Here is a 17,855-nt window from a genome sequence, read left to right on the forward strand (position 1 = left end):
TTTGAGGCCACACTGCACACAACTTTGGATTGGAAGAGAAACAAGGATACTCAACATTGGTGGAGGCATTCTTCATCCATCTGGTAATAGAAAGAACACCTTTGAATGAGAATGTCTATTAGAAACACCTGGAACCCTATCACTTGAGACCCTTTCACAAGGAAATCAATCAGATTAATGAGGTTAGTTTTATAATTACAGGGAGTCATTATGAGTCCATGTTTAGAACAATTGCAGAATTAGTTTAACATCCCTTGTTGAAGAATAACTGAGTTTAGAAGGTGGAATATATGTTATCCATCAGCAATTTACAGACTAAAGAATGCTCCCCTATGGGGTTGTCCTCCAAAGGCTCAAGGCCATCAGAATAGCTTATTTGTGGCCATTAATAGTCCTTGAGATGGCCAATGACCTCAATTTTGAAGTGACTGTTCTTTTTTGTTCTTTTTTTTATTTTTTATCCACAAAACCCCCTTAAGATGTGGTGAACACTTTTCTGTTGTTCTCTTGCTCAGAAGCTTTCCTATATTCAGATTGAGTTATGATTCTTCTAAACAAATATGAATTTTCTTAGAGAAAATCTTGAAATAATGGAGAAAAATTATTTTTGAACATTATGTCAGGTTTGAGGAGCCTAGGGATTCTCTGAAATTGATTGTTTAATTTGAAGAAGCACTTCTGTTATGTTATGTGTATTTGTATGGTGCACAACTCATTAAAGAGGGTATCCTGGCAATAAAGCAGGAGCTTTGTGGGCAAAGTGAAGAGCAAGGTATTCAGGGGCATATGTACAACAGAATGGAGAAGAACAGTGTTAAGCAAACATAGCTAATGTTATGCTTCTCCATTCTGAAATCGCAGGGATGTGCCTTATTCACAAGAATGCAGCACACCACTGCATTTCCCCTAGCGCTGTTGCTTAATTCAGCTGCCTAGCGCCAACGCAGGCACCCTTGCACCATAGTGCAAGGGTGTCTACATTGGGGGTAGTGATTGTTTATGTGCAGGAAGGTGTCCCTTAGTGCAGCACACATGGAAGTTGCAAAACGTCATTTTGTTATTGATTGTTTATGTGCATGATGGGACACCTTAATGCACATAAACAATCAAAGGCCTTTTGCTGTTTCTATGTGTGCTGCACAACGCAGCACACATAGAAACAGCAAAAATGAGGAGGAAATAAACATTTCTCCTCATTGCTCCTGCTTAAGACCAGGTTTTCCCTGGTTGTAAGTTTGGCACAACCTCATATTTACGCCACCCTTGTAAATATGGGGAAGCAGCGTCAAAATCAATGGGTGTTGCGGTGGAATGCCCACTGTAACACCCATTGTCCTCCCCTTTCACGCTAAGTATAGAGAAACACCTATCGCCACAAGAACGTCACTAAAAGTGATTTTCCTGTGGCGATAGGGACTTGTAAATATGCCCCCCAGTTTCTTGTGGAATTCAAAAACTGAGGCGGTAGCTGTGATGTGCAGGGGCTAGTTGTTTCAGCCTTTTTGAGTGAGGTAGAAGAGGGCACGACAATCAGATCTGGTTCTGCTTATGCTGGTGGTATGTGTCAGTTGGAGTCCGACTGAGAGGAGGTGTCTGGTAGGTTTGTGTATGCTTATGTAGTTGCAGAGATACGGGGGGGCAATGTTGTGTAAGGCGTTATATGCGTGTGCAAGGAGTTTGAAGTGTGCTCATTTGAGGATTGGAATGACATGGTAGGACATTGAGGGTGAGCCTGGCTGCTGAGTTTTTTGTGGTCTGGAGTTTTCTGGGCAGTTGAGCGCGATTCCAGCATAGAGTGGGATACCGTAGTGCAGCTTGCTGGTGATGCATATTTTGCAAACAATTGATAAAGGGGAAGAAGATGGAATGCTGATCTTGTGAAAAAGCACTCCCATGTCCTGGTTTCTAGGGGGAAATATAGGCCCATTCTCTTTTGGGGGAAAAGGAAAATCATTGGTATTTCTGAAACTCCTGCCTATGCTCCATTCGAAGTAAGAGATAACAGTGCATTGGAAGTCCATTTGTGGTCCTAATATAGAAAAGTGGAGGGTAGAGCCTATTAAGTGGGTGAATTATGAGAGTGCCATCTTGCTTCGAGAAGTAAATAGGAGACGTGGGTTGATTGATAGAGCTCATGCTTGGGAGCATCTGGTGGACTGTCTCAGAGACCCCGAGTCAGACACCGAAAGGGGTCTCCGATGTCTGTGAATGGATTGGATGGGGAGCCCACCTAGTTCAATTCAAACCAGGATTAGTACAGGCTCTCCGTGGCTTTTATCGTTGTTGGAGGACTGAGTGGCTGCTAAATGTCCATTGCTGGTATTGAAATGGGACAACTTGGTGTGAGTTGTGGCTTGACAGTGATTAGGGTTGTGGGCATGTTTCTTTGTAGTTGAATACCATTGTACTATGTACATTGATGCCCTACCTTGGGATGTTACAATTAGACCTGTTACACGATTGTTGTACTGTGCCTATGACCATGGGTACGTATGCTGTACTGTGCCCAGGACTGTGTTGATTATGATCTTAAAATAACAGTTTGTTAAAAAAAGATATTTCTTTCACTGGTGAGAAGATGGGCACTATTGCAACTTTTTGCTGAAGTGGTAAGGGCTAGCACAGCAGTTCATAGATTTACTGGCTTCGTCAAAAACGTATTTCCAAATAATCTCAGAGAGTACTGGGCTTTGTATAGTGAGGAAAAACCGTGACATACACCCCTTTTTTTTGTAAAATTGTCACTGAAAAAGGAAATCCTGAGCTGCTGGGCACGTCTCTAAGTCTGCAAGTTCGCACAATTTGTAATCAATGTTAAGCAACAAGACTTTGGGTCTGACTTAGGGTTTGGCAGACAGGGTATTATTTTGCAAACAAAATAATGTATGCTGTTACTCTGTAACAACACACATCAAAGATTCTAAAGATTTAAGTTCTATCAGCTATCCAGTTGGGCTGCTAAGTTGGATAAAGAGGGAGAAGTAAATGAAGAACATGAAATTAGCCTACGAGCCCCCACCCCCCCATTAACATGAAGAGGTCTCCAAATGGTATTGGCTTTTGGTCAAGGGGGAGCCACCATTAGTACCCATATATGAGTCCTAGAGAAGAGACCTGCCATCGACCAATGTAGCACTCTTATGGCAAGTATTGATGCTCACATTATAGAATGTGGTTAAAGCTAGCTCCTCACGAAAAATAATTAGAATGTGGGGGATTTGGGATGGGTGGGTCAATAATCTTGATAATATAATATCCTGAAAATTCACAATACTTACAAAAAGTCCAATGATTATGAAATAAGTGAGATATGAGGAAGAGGTATGATCTTGGGGAGGTGGTTATTCCTCTCCATTAAATACCTTCCCTAGGATCTTAGCAGCCGATTCGATGGATCCACGGATGTCCAAGTAATCAGACGGTACCGTTACCTCCATCCGGGGAACCAAGAATAAACCATTGGCTTGCCCAAAGACTATCCACTTATCTATAAATGAGGCCAAATCTTTTTTTTAAAGATTTTTTTAAAAAACAACAACAACAAACAATGTATGCTGTACGCCAAATTCTCCATCCACCTGCCTCCTTTAGAGACAGGGAAATAAAAAATGAATGAGAGGGCTGAGCTAAGCCCAGAGGTTGTGTGTATGCATTCATGGTTGACTTTCCCTTTAATTAAATCATGAAATTCACTACTGCAGCAAGCTACTGCCCACCCTGGCACAGCACTGTGGAGTCTGTAAAATGATTGTTGCTTTGTACAGCTTCCATTCTCATCTAGCCCCAGCAGTGTACCCATGCCCATTGGTCATGTCAATGCGGCTGCTTCAACTGCATCCAGAGGGGACGCCCATTTAATTTACAGAATGTACTGCCTTCCAGGGGCCTTATTTATGAAGGACTTGCGCCGCCGGTGCGTCACTTTTTCCCATGTTAAAAGTGACGCACCGGCGGCGCAAGTCCTTCATAAATAAGGCCCCAGGCTTCTTTCCAAGCTTGGGCTAGCACAAAGTGCCCATAGCCTCAATATGCTGATGTCTCAAGCAAGGTTACAGCCCCCTGAGCGCTGTCGCAGTTGCCACCATCCCTTGGACACTGAGTCCTAACTTCCCTTCCTTCGTGTTGTACTTTCGTTTAAAGAAAGACATCTCATGTCCGGTTACTTTACCATGTGTTTGTTGTGTTTATTTAACACAGTATACTATTTAGCTCCTGGTAGAATTAAACAAGTACTGTATTAAACTTAATATGGAAGTGCTAAATTGCACAATGTGTAATTGAACCTGGGGTTTAAATCCAATCTTGAATTCCTGGGGCCTCATTTATGAAAAGTGACGCATCGCTGCGTGAAAACAGCGATGCGTCACTTTTCACTGCGCACTCCTTGCGACATCAATGATGCGTCATATTTAATGTATGACGCATCATGTCGCAAGGACTTACAGATACGTCAGTATTTCTGACGTATCTGTAAGCGCAAAAGTGACGCATTGCTGGAGTGTGTCTCAAAAGTGACGCAACTCCAGCAATGCGTCCTTTCACATGGGGAAAGCCCCATGTGAAAGGGCTTGCGTCAGTCTTAAGCCTGCTGTGAGGCAGGCGCAAGATTTTGACGCAACAGCATCCTAAAAGTGACGCAGTGAAATTTCATAGATTTCCCTGCATCACTATTACGAGGCTTTTTGCGGGGGAACGCCCCCTCTGCATACATTATACCTGACGCAGGTATAATGTGGAGCAGGGGTTTAAAAAGTGACGCATCTACCTAGATGCGTCACTTTTTAAATATGGCGCAACAAGGCGCATATTTTACGCCGCTGGTGCGTCACAAAAAGTGACGCACCGGCGGCGCAAAACTGACGCAAGGCCTCATAAATAAGGGCCCTGGGGTTTAAATCCTTAATTCCCACCTTGACGGAACACCAAACCCACAAGCCTTCTTCTTATCTGTGATCTATGGATTTATCCTTGTTGGAGGTATACCCCTGATCTTTACAGAAACATTGTGGACAGAGTTTGTATTATTTTAAAAAGAGCAGAATAGTGGACTGTACATTTTGGATAGCAACACATTGTTAGTCAGCTGTAACTGCCATTGGGATGTTTGAATGTGGGCCCCTTAACTGCCAGTCTTGTCCCTCTTTTCCCACAGCCCGCAACAACTCCACACAATGGCAACTCGTGATCACGTGAGCAGCCACGTCATCATCATGTGAGATGTGCTTTGTTATCCACATCAATAAGTGGAGACATGTGGTGCAAACAAAGGCCTGCATTAGCCTATATTTACGGATGCTAGTATGAAATGCATGGGTGCTTACTGTCCAAACGTGTCAAAAGGGAGGAAAGAATGGTATCATTTACCTCTGCTCCATAAGGATGTTCCTCAGTGATTGAGTGTGAGGCACTTGCATGTTCATTGGCTATAAATCATTTAAAATTCGTTTGATGGAGCCTTCTTTTCGTTGTGAAGACTCACATGGCTCTTATCCAGATTTTCACTTCTAAGTGCACAGAGAGGACTATCTCGAAGATAAAAGGTGGATGGAGAGGTAGAACTTACATGCAGGATATCTTTCTTGTATCTGTGATGCAGCAGCTGATTATTCTCACGTCTACCTTTAAGAGAGTAGCGATCATGGATGAAGAACTAAGTCATGTGGGTCAGGGAGACAGTACTAGGTGAGAATGACTGGGTGTGTGAGTCTCAACTCGATGTGGAGAACCACCTGATCAGAAGTGGCCTCATTTTACAACACCTCACAAGGAATTCTGGAATGTACTAGGCGAACTAAATATCACAGGACAGGAGCTTTGTATGAGCGAGAGAATGGCACCCACTTGGGGATTGAGAAGTAAAATGATCAATTTGACCGATAAAGGATATTTTGGGCGTAAGCTCACAAAAGGCAGAGTGAAAAAGAAATATTGTTGTCCTGGAAATGACAGGTAGGCGGAGGAGGTGGTTAGGGATTGCATTTCGTGTGCAACAATTACAAATTCAGGGTGGTCAGAATAACTCCTTTCGCTTGTTGAAGTCCCAGGTGAACCTTAGAAGAAACTTGGATTCGAAATGATGGGTCTCTTTTAATAATTGTCAACTGCGGAGAGATTTGTGATTGGCCTTCTAGATTATACCTCCAAATGAGTTTCTGCAAACTGTGTGAGTTTGGTCACCACAAGGAGCATTTTGGAGGGTATACCATAAACCATAGTTATTGACAACAGTCTCCAATTTGTTTTGCATAAGAGGAGAACATTTGTGGGTGATCTGTCCATTGTTCGTTGTAGAACAGTTCTTCATGTGCCTCAAGCGAATGGAATGGTTGGGGGCATGAACAGAATGTTGAATGCATGTATTCAGAATTCTCTATAATTGACAGTCCCTCTCAAGGAAGTCCTCCTTGGAATGTTGCAGCCTCATCGAAGAAAGTCCAACAGTGACACAAGTAGTTGCAGTGGTAACTTGAATATGCAAGCACTGAGAGTGCTGCTAGCCTTTGGCACCTATATTTCATATTCCCGTACATATCAGAAAGGTAAACACTTGGGAAAATTATGCAGACCTTAGAGGAAAACCAGAGAAGCTGCTTCAGTATTAAGGTGATGTGTTTGAATTTCATCAGATCCCCAGTATGTTGGATGCCTTTAAGATATCCCAATGTGGAACTGAGCAGACCTTTGCCTTGATCCAGGTTTGAGAGGACCAACGCTTGCACTAGTGATCTGAAGTAGGAAGGGTTTCACCTTATTTAGGAGGGTGAGATGGTACTATGCTATGCCATTTCACTCTAGGTCCCTTCACTATAATCATACATTTGTAGGATTGCTGTTCAGTTGCTTCATTTTTCAATAGCATATGCCATTCAAAGTTTGCCGGAATATCTAGTTCCACCAATCACTGATGGGCCGATTCTAAAAAACGTCAAAAAAATTCTAGTAGATTAAAATCTGTTTCAGTGTAGACTTCCATACTTCTGGTATTCATAATGGTTTCTACGACTACTGCAGAAAAACGTTTCCGTATTTCCAGTTACCTTCATGCGAAGGTATTTACACTTTTATAATTAGGCATAGTGTACTGTTGACTAAAAAAATGCATTTAGCATTAGTTCCATTTCAATATTCTCTCTACAGGGGCAGTGTTTTCTCCCACTCATAAATCTGTTTCCTTGCATCCCCTACCAATTACAATCACTGACTGGACAGAGATTTAATTTTGAATTTGACAGACTTAAATCTCTATCCATTATGAGGTAGGGAATGGGTTGTGGAAGTGTTTGTAGGTGCACAAAACTTTCCAAGATATTGCCACACTAGAATTCCCATTCGATACCCATAGGAGCATATTAAATCAATTTACAAGTATGGATGCACATATTTTGAAAAGCAAAAGTGAATCTGAATGAGTAAAACAAGCCAAGTAGTTGTAAGGTGAACCTCAACCAATGGAGCTTTCAGAAACAATTAGAATTATAGCAAAATGAGATATATGATGCTTATCAAAGATATTCAAGTTGTATCACATATTCACGTGTTTTCGCACCTATCACATTGTGGCTATCATATCTCACAATGCAGGAGGACTCCCATTAACGTAAGGAAATAGCAACATACTGCCTCTTATAGCGGTTGCTGCTCTACATTAAATAAAACCTGGAAGTAGGTAATCATATTTACGAAATACCTTCACACGTTCAATCCAATTGACAGCATATCACGTTTGAAAGCAACCTTTTTGCTTATTTTGCCATATGATATGTCCGTGCTATAAATCTGAGTATTTTCATTAGTACATATGTAGTTGAAAACCCACTGCATTTGTATCTGTTGACCTGTGAAGTGTGGAATATAGGGTATGGTGCGTGTATCCTTGAACATAACCAGCAGTCTATCACACTTCACAATGCCATATGCCCTCTTTATTTGCTGCTACTAAACTGGCACCTTGTGTTTTATAAACTGTGACAGTTGCCGCTGAAAAGTAACACTAAGAAGTGGGATAAGTTGCTTAAGCAGTAAAAAAAAGATTTGATGGATATAAGAGTTTGCGAAACACAATTTCACTTATTTAGACTACAAAATTGTTATCTAATAATTGGCATATATGGTATCATTTATTGACCCGAAAAGGGAGATTTTGTGAGAGGGAGACGGAAAATAGTATTTCTCCTTATTTTCACTTAGTGCTTTTAAATGATATGCAAATGCCTAGATTAATATTTTAAAGCAGATACTTGGCCATTTTTTAAATTAAAGATAATGGTTAGACCTATCAAACGAGGAACAAATGTATTAAAAAGTATTGTATATATTAAGCAGATGCTGGTTACATGACTAACAAACCATGTCTTTACTTATCCCAGAAGTTCATCTTGCTTGCAGACAATGCCAATGTGTCAGTGCTGCTTTGTCTGAGTAGGAATTTTGCAGGGAAAGAGACGTTTTAAGGCAATGGAAAAGTGGGCTCTGTCACAGGGCCCCAGCTTCCAGGGAGGCCCCTTATAGAGTCAGCTGTGTTCTGCAGAGTCTTTTGCCCTGATGACTTTGAATCATTCTTAAACCTATTGTTTTGAATACCGTACCGTTTTCCTTTAATTTATTTTAATGTGAGTGGTGTGTGAAAACGTTCACAGACATTTTGCAGAGAAATTTTCAACATCCATAAAGAGAAGTTCTTTTAGATCAAAAGAGGACTTCACATATGAGGAAATGGGAGGGTGTCACAGAGATTATTTGCAGTAATATTAGTGAGCTGCTGCTGTGTTACAATATTGAAAACACCGGTCACTATCCCTGAAAATTAGATTTAAACACACTTAGAATTTGGATGAGGGTGTCTGTGCTCTGTCAGTGACCTGGTCAAGGACGGCATGAAAGAGTTGGAACTGGATCATAATTAAAAGCTGTTCCGAACAGGGGTCCCCAAAACACGTTTGTCCCAAGGCCCCACAAAATCCTTAAAATGTCCCTGTGTTAGCCCAGAGAGTAAGAGAGGAATTCTGTCTTGGCGAAGGAACCTCAAGGGCCTATCTCTTAGAGCCAGAATCATCTGAAGGCAGATACCCCCCATCAGCCAGGGACTCAAATGGAGAACCTGCGTGTCCTTTTTTGAGTCAACCTTATCATGAGACAAGGACACTTGCTACCATCTCCTCACAAACTTCCATCATTGATAGATAGGATGCAGAGAGGGGACTTAAAAACTTCACTTTGGATGACTGCAGCTCTAGTCAGGCCACCATAACTTAGTCCACCACCAGCAGAAGGCAAAAGAAATGGCCTGGGTTCAGAGAGTCGTGTAAGCAGGTAATGCAAGGTGTTTTGCTTGTTGGTGTATTTGTGGGGTTGGTGGTTTAGAGGTACATACGAGAGAGAAATACAATTATTTTTTCAGCACTGTTAGATGGAGAATTGTGTATGCTTAAAATATTTTTAACTGAGAATTCTAACTTGTGTGAGAGGTATTGTACCATTCTGGGTGGTGTGGGAGCACATATGCGTTGTTAACATTTGTCAGCATGGAAAATATACTTGCTGAATAAAAGTGTTAAATAAGCCTAACATACCAAATGAATGACAAACAAGAACCACTGGAATGGCTGCAGGCCATCCTTTGTATATTTTACATACTCAACAGAACAGTATGTTTTTCAGGGAGGGTGCTTGGCCTGACAACATGGCTGGTTAGACGCGTATCTGCGCTTTTCCTGCCCGAATTTCTGAAATCCTGTAAAATCCTTGCGTTATGGTGACCTTCATAACACGGACTGACAGCGGACCACCCCGCCCCTCTGATTTCGAGGGTCCCGGTTGTGTAAGGTGGGGATTGCCGCAAACTGCCCCAGGCTTACTGGTGGGCTGAGAAGGCGTCCGTGAATCTTGGCGAGGCCCGCTGCCATTACTACATTGATGAGAGGCCCCAGGCGGGGGTGAAGGAGGAAAGAGACAGCCGCAAACAGCCCGATCAGCGGGACTCTGGAGGCCAGGGACGAGACTTAGGCAAGGCCAGTGTGGTGCGGACTGCTTTTACTCTGGCTGGAAGTGCCCGGGATTCTGAAATGGCGGCCTCTGTGCTGATTTGAAAGGTGGAGATCGCCGCGAACTGCCCGGGCTTACTGGCGAGCTGTGAAGGAGCCCGTGGAACTTGGCGAGTTCCGCTTCCATTGACAGACTATTCCTGGAAGATTGGATTAGCACCACATTCCAGAACCTCAGGCTCTCCAAAATGTTTGCGGTGGAGAGAGCTCATAGATCTCTTGGGCCACTGCCAAAACCAGGATCCCCACCCAGAGCCATGATCGCCCAACTGTTCAATTTTAAGGACCGGGATGCGATCCTGCAATATATTCGCACCAAGGGTCCACCCAGATTTGAAAACCAGGACATCCATATCTACCCAGACTGTACGAAAAGGTGCAGGACCTACAGAATGGCTTCCTGGGTGTAAAACGCCGGCTGCGAAACCTCAACATTAAATACAGCTTAATATTCCAGGCCAAGCTCCGAGCACAATATGGCGACAAGGTGCACTTCTTTGGTATCCCACTGAAGGCAACTGACTGGATGGGCCCGTTGGGCTTGGCCGGCCAAGACCAGAACCAGGGCTGGCAGCAACAGAGAAGGCGGAGTGGTCGAAAGCTGAACCGGCAAAGGCGAGATGAGGAACAGCGACCGAGGGCACGAGATCTGACAGATGGAGGACGTATCATGGTGGGACCAGATGGCACTATCCTTACGGAACTGGAGGCGATCCCAACACAAAACCAGTTCTCTCTGCTATGTTTGGTACAGGAAACAATCGGAGCTGGGGGGTGCCACCAGCCCGGTTGTTGGGGGCTCTGGAAACGCGTGAGTGGTGAACTTGGAGCTGAGACCGAGGGGTTCTGGGTCGTAGACACTGTGAGTACATGCTCTGACTCGAGGGGCATTTGACTTTACTGAGGGGCTTGCATGAGTGGACCCTGGGCCCAGAGACACTGAGGGGGGGCTGGGAAAAGTTTTTGAGGAGGTTACACTATTTCACCCATATACTTTTTTGACTCGTCGGTTGTAGAGTGCTGTGGCAACCTGGCTAGACCACCAGTAGGGCGTGGCCGCGCGGTGCCAGTCAGTCAGTTGAATCTCAGAGTTTAGAGGGGTGTTTCCTGACTTGGGAAAGTAAGTTCATTTATATTTGTTAATTCAAGTTGAGAGGGGTGATTTAGGGGGTGGGTGGAGCTTTGGGCGGGGTTCTGAGTCCTCAGACCAGGATCGGGTTGTGAGAAAGAACTACTACTGCCTGTGGGTGGGGAGAGTTGGGGTTTCACAATATGGTTTTGTTTGGGCTGCTGCCGGGTCTGGTCTGTGTTGCATCATTAGAAGTCGGAGAAGATCGCATCATGGAAGGTCGCACTACAACACTATTGGGGATCCCCCACACGCAAATCGGGTGTCGCGAAACTGACTCATGCAAGGTGACTCACAGAGGTATAAACTTATAACGTGGAATGTCCGGGGGCTCAATAATAGGGTCAAACGGATCCGGGTGGCAACTTATCTTAGATGCTATTGGATAAGTATAGCCCTGCGCCAGGAGACACACCTATGGGGAGACTGTCTTAAATATGTCCAACGCAGATGGAGAGGTCAGTTTTTTGCTACTTCCTACTCTGGGTTTGCCAGGGGAACGCTTATTTGCGTGGCACCGGGAGTTCCCTTTAAGGCTTTACACACTAAACAAGATCCTGAGTGGAGGGGACACTGGATGGGCACAGTATATGCTTGGTTAATATTTATGCCCGAATAGTGATGATGGTGGGTTTTTAAGTCGAGTCTTGGGGCGGTTAGAACTGGATCCAGACACGGAATTGATTGTTGCAGGAGATTTTAACTATGCCCTTGATGGGGAACTAGACAAACCCCCCCAAAACTGGATGCCAAACCTAAAGTCAGAGAAGCAATGGGCCAGATGCTTCAAAACTATGGCTTATTATATATATGGCGACACCGCAACCCTGATCGTTGAGTGTCACACACCTGCTGCCAAAACCTATAGTAGACTAGACTACTTCTTTATTCAAAAGACGGTGGTGCATCAGATAGCAGAGACGCAATATCTGGCCCGCTATTTGTCCGATCACTCCTCGATATTAATAACATACTCGCTGGGCCGTCCGAGGTCTATGATACCGCTATGGAGGCTCAATTCCGAAGCCTTTGGGGACCTGATCTATAAGGACGCCATATTGAATGGGCTGGATGCCTATTTTGAGGCGAACTAGGGCTCGGCTAGCACCAGGGTAATCGAATGGTACGTGATGAAGGTGGTGATACGGGGGTATGTATGTCCACGGAGGTGGGGGTTAAGAAAGTGCTTGAGCACGACCTACGCCTGCATTAGGAGCACTTGGTGGCACTGGAGAAGGAGCTACCCCTGAACAGGGAGTGGCTGGCCAAATGTGATGAAATGCGACAGAAGATAGGGGACATATGGGACTCGCTTGGCAAATTTAACAAAAATGCGAGCAGGCGCCGCCGGTATACAGAAGGGGATAAGGCAGGACGGCTACTAGCTTGCCTGATTCGGGAAGAGACTCAGCCACACTCGATTCTGGCACTTAAAAATAACCTTGGCCATGTGGTAAATACGCAACATGAGATCAATAAAGCATTCTGGACCCATTTACTTAGAATATACACCGAGCCCCAATCCCCCATGGCCCCTGAGGTTGTAGAGCTGAGGTGGAACTGCCTTGCATAGACTCGGAGAGTCAGGAGGCCTTAGGAGCCCCCTTTAGCGGGGAGGAGATATGGGTGGCGATCGCCCACCTGAAGACCGCTAAGTCTCCCGGGATGGAGGGTATATCAGCGGAACTTTATAAGGAATATGAAGGGCTCCTGATCCCTAAACTCCTAGAAATTGCGGTGGAGGCCAACTAATGCGGTTTGCTCCCTGACTCCATAAGGGAAGTATTGATAGTGATGATCCCCAAATCAGGGAATGATCCCCTACTCCCCAGTTCTTATAGACCAACTTCAATGCTGAACGTGGACCTTAAAATCATCAGCCAGGTGCTAGCCAATAGGCTCCTCCCATATCTTCGGCGGCTGGTTCACAATGACCAGTCCGGGTTTATTCCGGGCAGGAATACGCTGCAGAATATTCGCCGCCTCGCACACATTATGCAATCATTGGAGGGACGGGCCCAAAAGAGCACCTTAGTGTTCTAAGATATCGAACAAGTGTTCGACTCGATCCGATGGGACTATCTATGGCAGGTACTTCTAAAAATGGGACAGGGTGAGGGGTTTGAAAATTGGGTAAAACTGCTCTATGCCTGATCGGTGGTGAGGTTTCGCACGGGACGATATGTGTTGGACACAATACCCATAGCGAGGGGGACACGGCAGGGATGCTCGCTCTCCCCCTTGCTGTTCACCCTGGCAATGGAGCCATTGGCTTGCCATCTCCGTGGGGTACTTGAGGGACAGGGCATATGAGTGGGGGGTTCGGAGCATGTTGTTTCACTGTACGCCGAAGACGCGTTGATATACCTGAATCAGCCAGTTCTTGCCGGCCCTGATTGCTGCACTGACACAGTTTGCTGCCGCCTCTGGGTTTAGCATCAACAAAACGAAATCGCAGCTTTATGCGATTGGATCGGAGAGTGTATGGAATGGAGCCCAGCGCCCGGAGATGGAACTTCCATGGGTAGAGGACACACTCCGATACCTGGGGATATGGATCGGTAGGAATGAGGCCATTTTTACCAGCACAACATGGGGAGGATAATCCGGGGCCTTCATGGTAGTATTGCAGTTTGGAACACACTTAAACTCTCCCTAATGAGGAAGATTGCCTTGATAAAGATGGTGGTCTTGCCTCCACGTCTCTACACAATGCAAGGTTCCTTTTTTGACCACCCGCACAGGGTATTCAGGGAATTGGATGCACTGCTTGTCCTATTATTATGAAATGGGAAGCAATGCCGGGTTAGTCTAGAGGTCATGAAGCGTAGATGGGGCAAAGGGGGTTTAGAGATTCCAGATTTAAAACTTTATTACTTTGCATCACAACTACAACATGCTATAGCCTGGTTGGGCACAGATCCCTCCTGGGAGAGGTCCCTGCTGGCAGGCACATACGGGGACTAACAGTTAGGAGTGCTTCTCTGGGGGGCGGGGGGCAACGAGAACATAGTCCTCCATTGGTGCGACTCGTAGCTGCAATATGGAACCAAGTGGTAGGAAGACTAATTCGGGAACGGCCGTTTGCCCCAGAGGCGAACTTCTGGCTAATGCCACCCTTTGCACAAATTGACCAGATTATGGCAACAGATAAATGGAAAGATGGGGGCTGCCTGATGCTGTCTGACCTCTACCCGGACAATAAATTCATCACTAATCAGGAGACGGTGACCACCTTTGAGCTGGGATCGGGGCAGTTTTTGGAATATGCTAAAATAGCAGCAACGACGCAGCACTTGTGGGCCTCGTTTCTGGAGGCTCCGGGGCACACCCAAACCCTGGTCACTATGATCACCATGGCTGGTGGGCGGAAGTTTGTTACTCATCTCTACAGGGTGCTGAGGGACGATAAAAATAATGGCTCCTTAAAAATTGAAGACAAATGGCAGGAGGTGTGTCCGCAGGAGATCACACCACAGGAATGGAAAAAGATACACAAGAGTGTGCTCAGGGTGCCGGTATGCAATTGCTTCAAACAAATCCAGTATAATATAATACATATGGCCTACCTCTCACCCAGGCAGCTTCAGGTCATTGATAGTTCCAGGGATCCACACTGCCCTAGATGTCGTCTGCTCAGGTGGATTTTCCACACATGGTGTGGACATGCCCAACGATCCAGACGTACTGGATGGCAGTCCTAGAGGACCTGACCAGGATAACAGGGTGGACAATTGCCCTGGACCCGCCTGGAGCCTGTCTCTTGGGCTTGATTTCTCGAGATACTCAATGTAAGACAAGTAGGCATAACACCAGGAGAGATAACAAGCTGCCCGAGGTGCTAATGGCGTGGGGAGTGATGATTCAAGAGATAGCGGGACAGGCCCCACAACCTACACAAGAAAGCTCAGAGGAGACGCCTTCCACAGGGGGACAGCCCAGGTCAAAGGGGAGAGACACAAGGAGACCCAGCATGAATGATAAGAGATACATAGACCTCTAGTTATACAGACGAGGCGGGGGGAGGGGGACATTGAATGGAGGGTTTCGGTGGGGATTGGAAGGGAATGGGGGGTGTTTCATTACAGTTGAGTTATGAAAAAGCTCATAAAAACTAAGAGAACAATGAAAACAGAGAATCCTCCACCTATGCGAGCTTAGGCTTAATTGCTGGCATGTATTATTGTTAAAACGTTCACCACGTCGGCTGAGGTGGACGAGATGTATGATTGTTTCTGTACATTGTCTGCTGATTTGGAGGAACAAACTAATAAAGAATTTTTTTTTTTTAGTATGTTTTTCAGGTAGACAGCTCACTGCAGAATTCCGAACAGCTGTCACTGCATCTGGGCCAATAATTATAGATGTGTTCACGGTTAGGATAGTTATTTAATGTGTTACAGTAAAATAAAATGACTGTGGTAGTTGGGTCATTGACCGAAAATATACATTTAACCTATAGGCTAAGTCACATTTAAATAAATAATGTTGTTTTCAATGAACTATACTCAACCTTGAAGGGTGGCTACTACTCTGCTAGCATTATTTTCTATAGACTGGAGAGATAGACAAGTTTGTTCAGGCATAAGAAGTAGGGCGTGCATCCCCCAAACTATAAAGTCAATATGTAAGATGCTGGCACAGTAAATCATGCAGTTGGTATTAGTTGATTGGGTTGATGCGACCCTTTACCTTTCCTAAGGAAACAAACACTGAAACTAGGACTAAGGTTTTTATTAAGGAAATATATCGAAGAAAGATATTGACATATGGGTTGAAACCCTACACACAGTAAACCATTTAAAACTGTGACCTGAAGGTTCTGGATCGCTGAAGGTGGAGTATAAGTAAGTCATTTGTAGGGCCTGCAACATTTTGAAATAGCTAAGTAGGATTCGGAAAGGAGCCCACTGCTACACAGAACCAGTTGCCACCCTCATTGAGAGACAAGGGCAAATAAAATGGTACATGCTGGATTTGGGCCTTTTTGGTGGCATGATGGTACTTATTTTAGGCCTCTGCGCACTTTAGCACTGTGGCCCAGTATAAAGTGCGTGCACACTCTGAGTGTGTGTGCTGAGTTGGCCTGGCCTCCCATAGGAATGCATGGGGGATATGTGTGTCCCTGGTAGTTCCTGGTGTGTGGGGAGTGCAGGGTCGAGTTTGGTAGGTGCAAACGCGTGAGATTAAATGCTGTGTGATGGTGTGTGCGGATTTATTGTATCTAGTGTAGAAGTGCCACTTCTAAGAGTTGGCATGTCTGTGCAGTTAATGTGAATTGGCTGTGTGGCTTGTGATTGCCTGGAGCTGGCGGGTGTGCCTGGCTCCAGGAGTCAGAATGGGTCTGCCCCGGTGGTGAATGAAGAGATCTCCATGTTGATGGCAGGGAGGAGTGTACCTGGGACCTGAATAGGGCTAGGCCTTCCGTCCACAATGCTGGCTCCACCCCCTGTGGTGCGTCTGATGTCCCTGGCCTGTCTTGTGAATAGGGAGAGGGGCTGAGCCAAACAAAGTACTCCAGAACCAGTTGCATATGGTTCTCCCTTTGCCTACACTGCTACATCAAAGGATTTATGTGTATAAAAGAGGCGCTGTGACCCCAAGTAAATGTTCTTGCTTTGTGGACTTGAATCTACCAGGGGTGTGCTGCTGCTGGGACTCAGGGAAGGCTTGCCTCCCTGGGCCCTGCCCAGTCCTTGGATCCCTGGCGGACTTTTCTTTGACCCTTCTGCCTGGCCTGGGAGGGCTGGAAGACTTTCCCTGGCTAGAAGCTGTTTGGGCCCCATCTCTTTGCCCCTGGACTGGGACTATAGTGCTTTGTGGAGTGCTGTACTTTTACCCCTGTGGGCGCTTTCTGTTTATTCCTTAGGAGCGCTTCCCCTTAGTGCACCCAGCGCCTCTCTTGGCCGCCTATTTTTGATATCCTAATTGCAGGTGCCCACCCTGCATTATGCCCGCTTATTTTTGGTATAGAATTGCGGGTGCCACCCAGCTTATTTAATTATTTTCATGCGTGGTTGCCCACCCCGTGACTTTGCCCGTATTGCCATTTTTGTAATCTGAGCGGCTGCCCACCCAGCATGCCTGATATCAAAGAAGCGAGCAACCCAATATACCCTTGAGGGTTCGGGCAAGAAATATGATCGGGTAAAAAGTACCTTCAAGGGATTTTGTTCGTATTGTTTATAACTTAAAGCAAATAGCACAAATTTTGAGACTCAAAGTAATTTTGGTCAATCGTGCAAACATGCAACAGTGATTACTTGCTCAAGTTCAAACAGTCACATTTGGTGATCTAAGCATAAAGAGCAAAAGCAGAACGGGTGTATATGAAATATTCGTATTTAATACGTTTCGAAAGATTTAAAAAAGGGTACACAATCAGTGGCAACAATATTACAAGAATTACATGTTAAAACAATGAATTGAACACTTCTTTGGAACAATTGTCTGAGCTTTTCTCCCTATTCACAATCTATCAAATTCAACAGAGAAAAAGCATGAGTCGACGTTTCGGTCTCTAGTAGTCAGTTGATGAGACCATCTTCAGGACAAAAGAATATTTCTGAAGACCCTTAACTGCCATAAGGTGAGTATCCTATAGGCTGATGGCTATTATCTTCATCGGTGTTTCACTTGTTAAGAAATTCCTGAAATTGAAATAATCTTCAGTCAGGTGCGTGACG

This window comes from Lissotriton vulgaris, chromosome 8 (assembly GCF_964263255.1).
Source record: "Lissotriton vulgaris chromosome 8, aLisVul1.2, whole genome shotgun sequence".
In the NCBI taxonomy this organism is placed as follows: Eukaryota; Metazoa; Chordata; class Amphibia; order Caudata; family Salamandridae; genus Lissotriton; species Lissotriton vulgaris.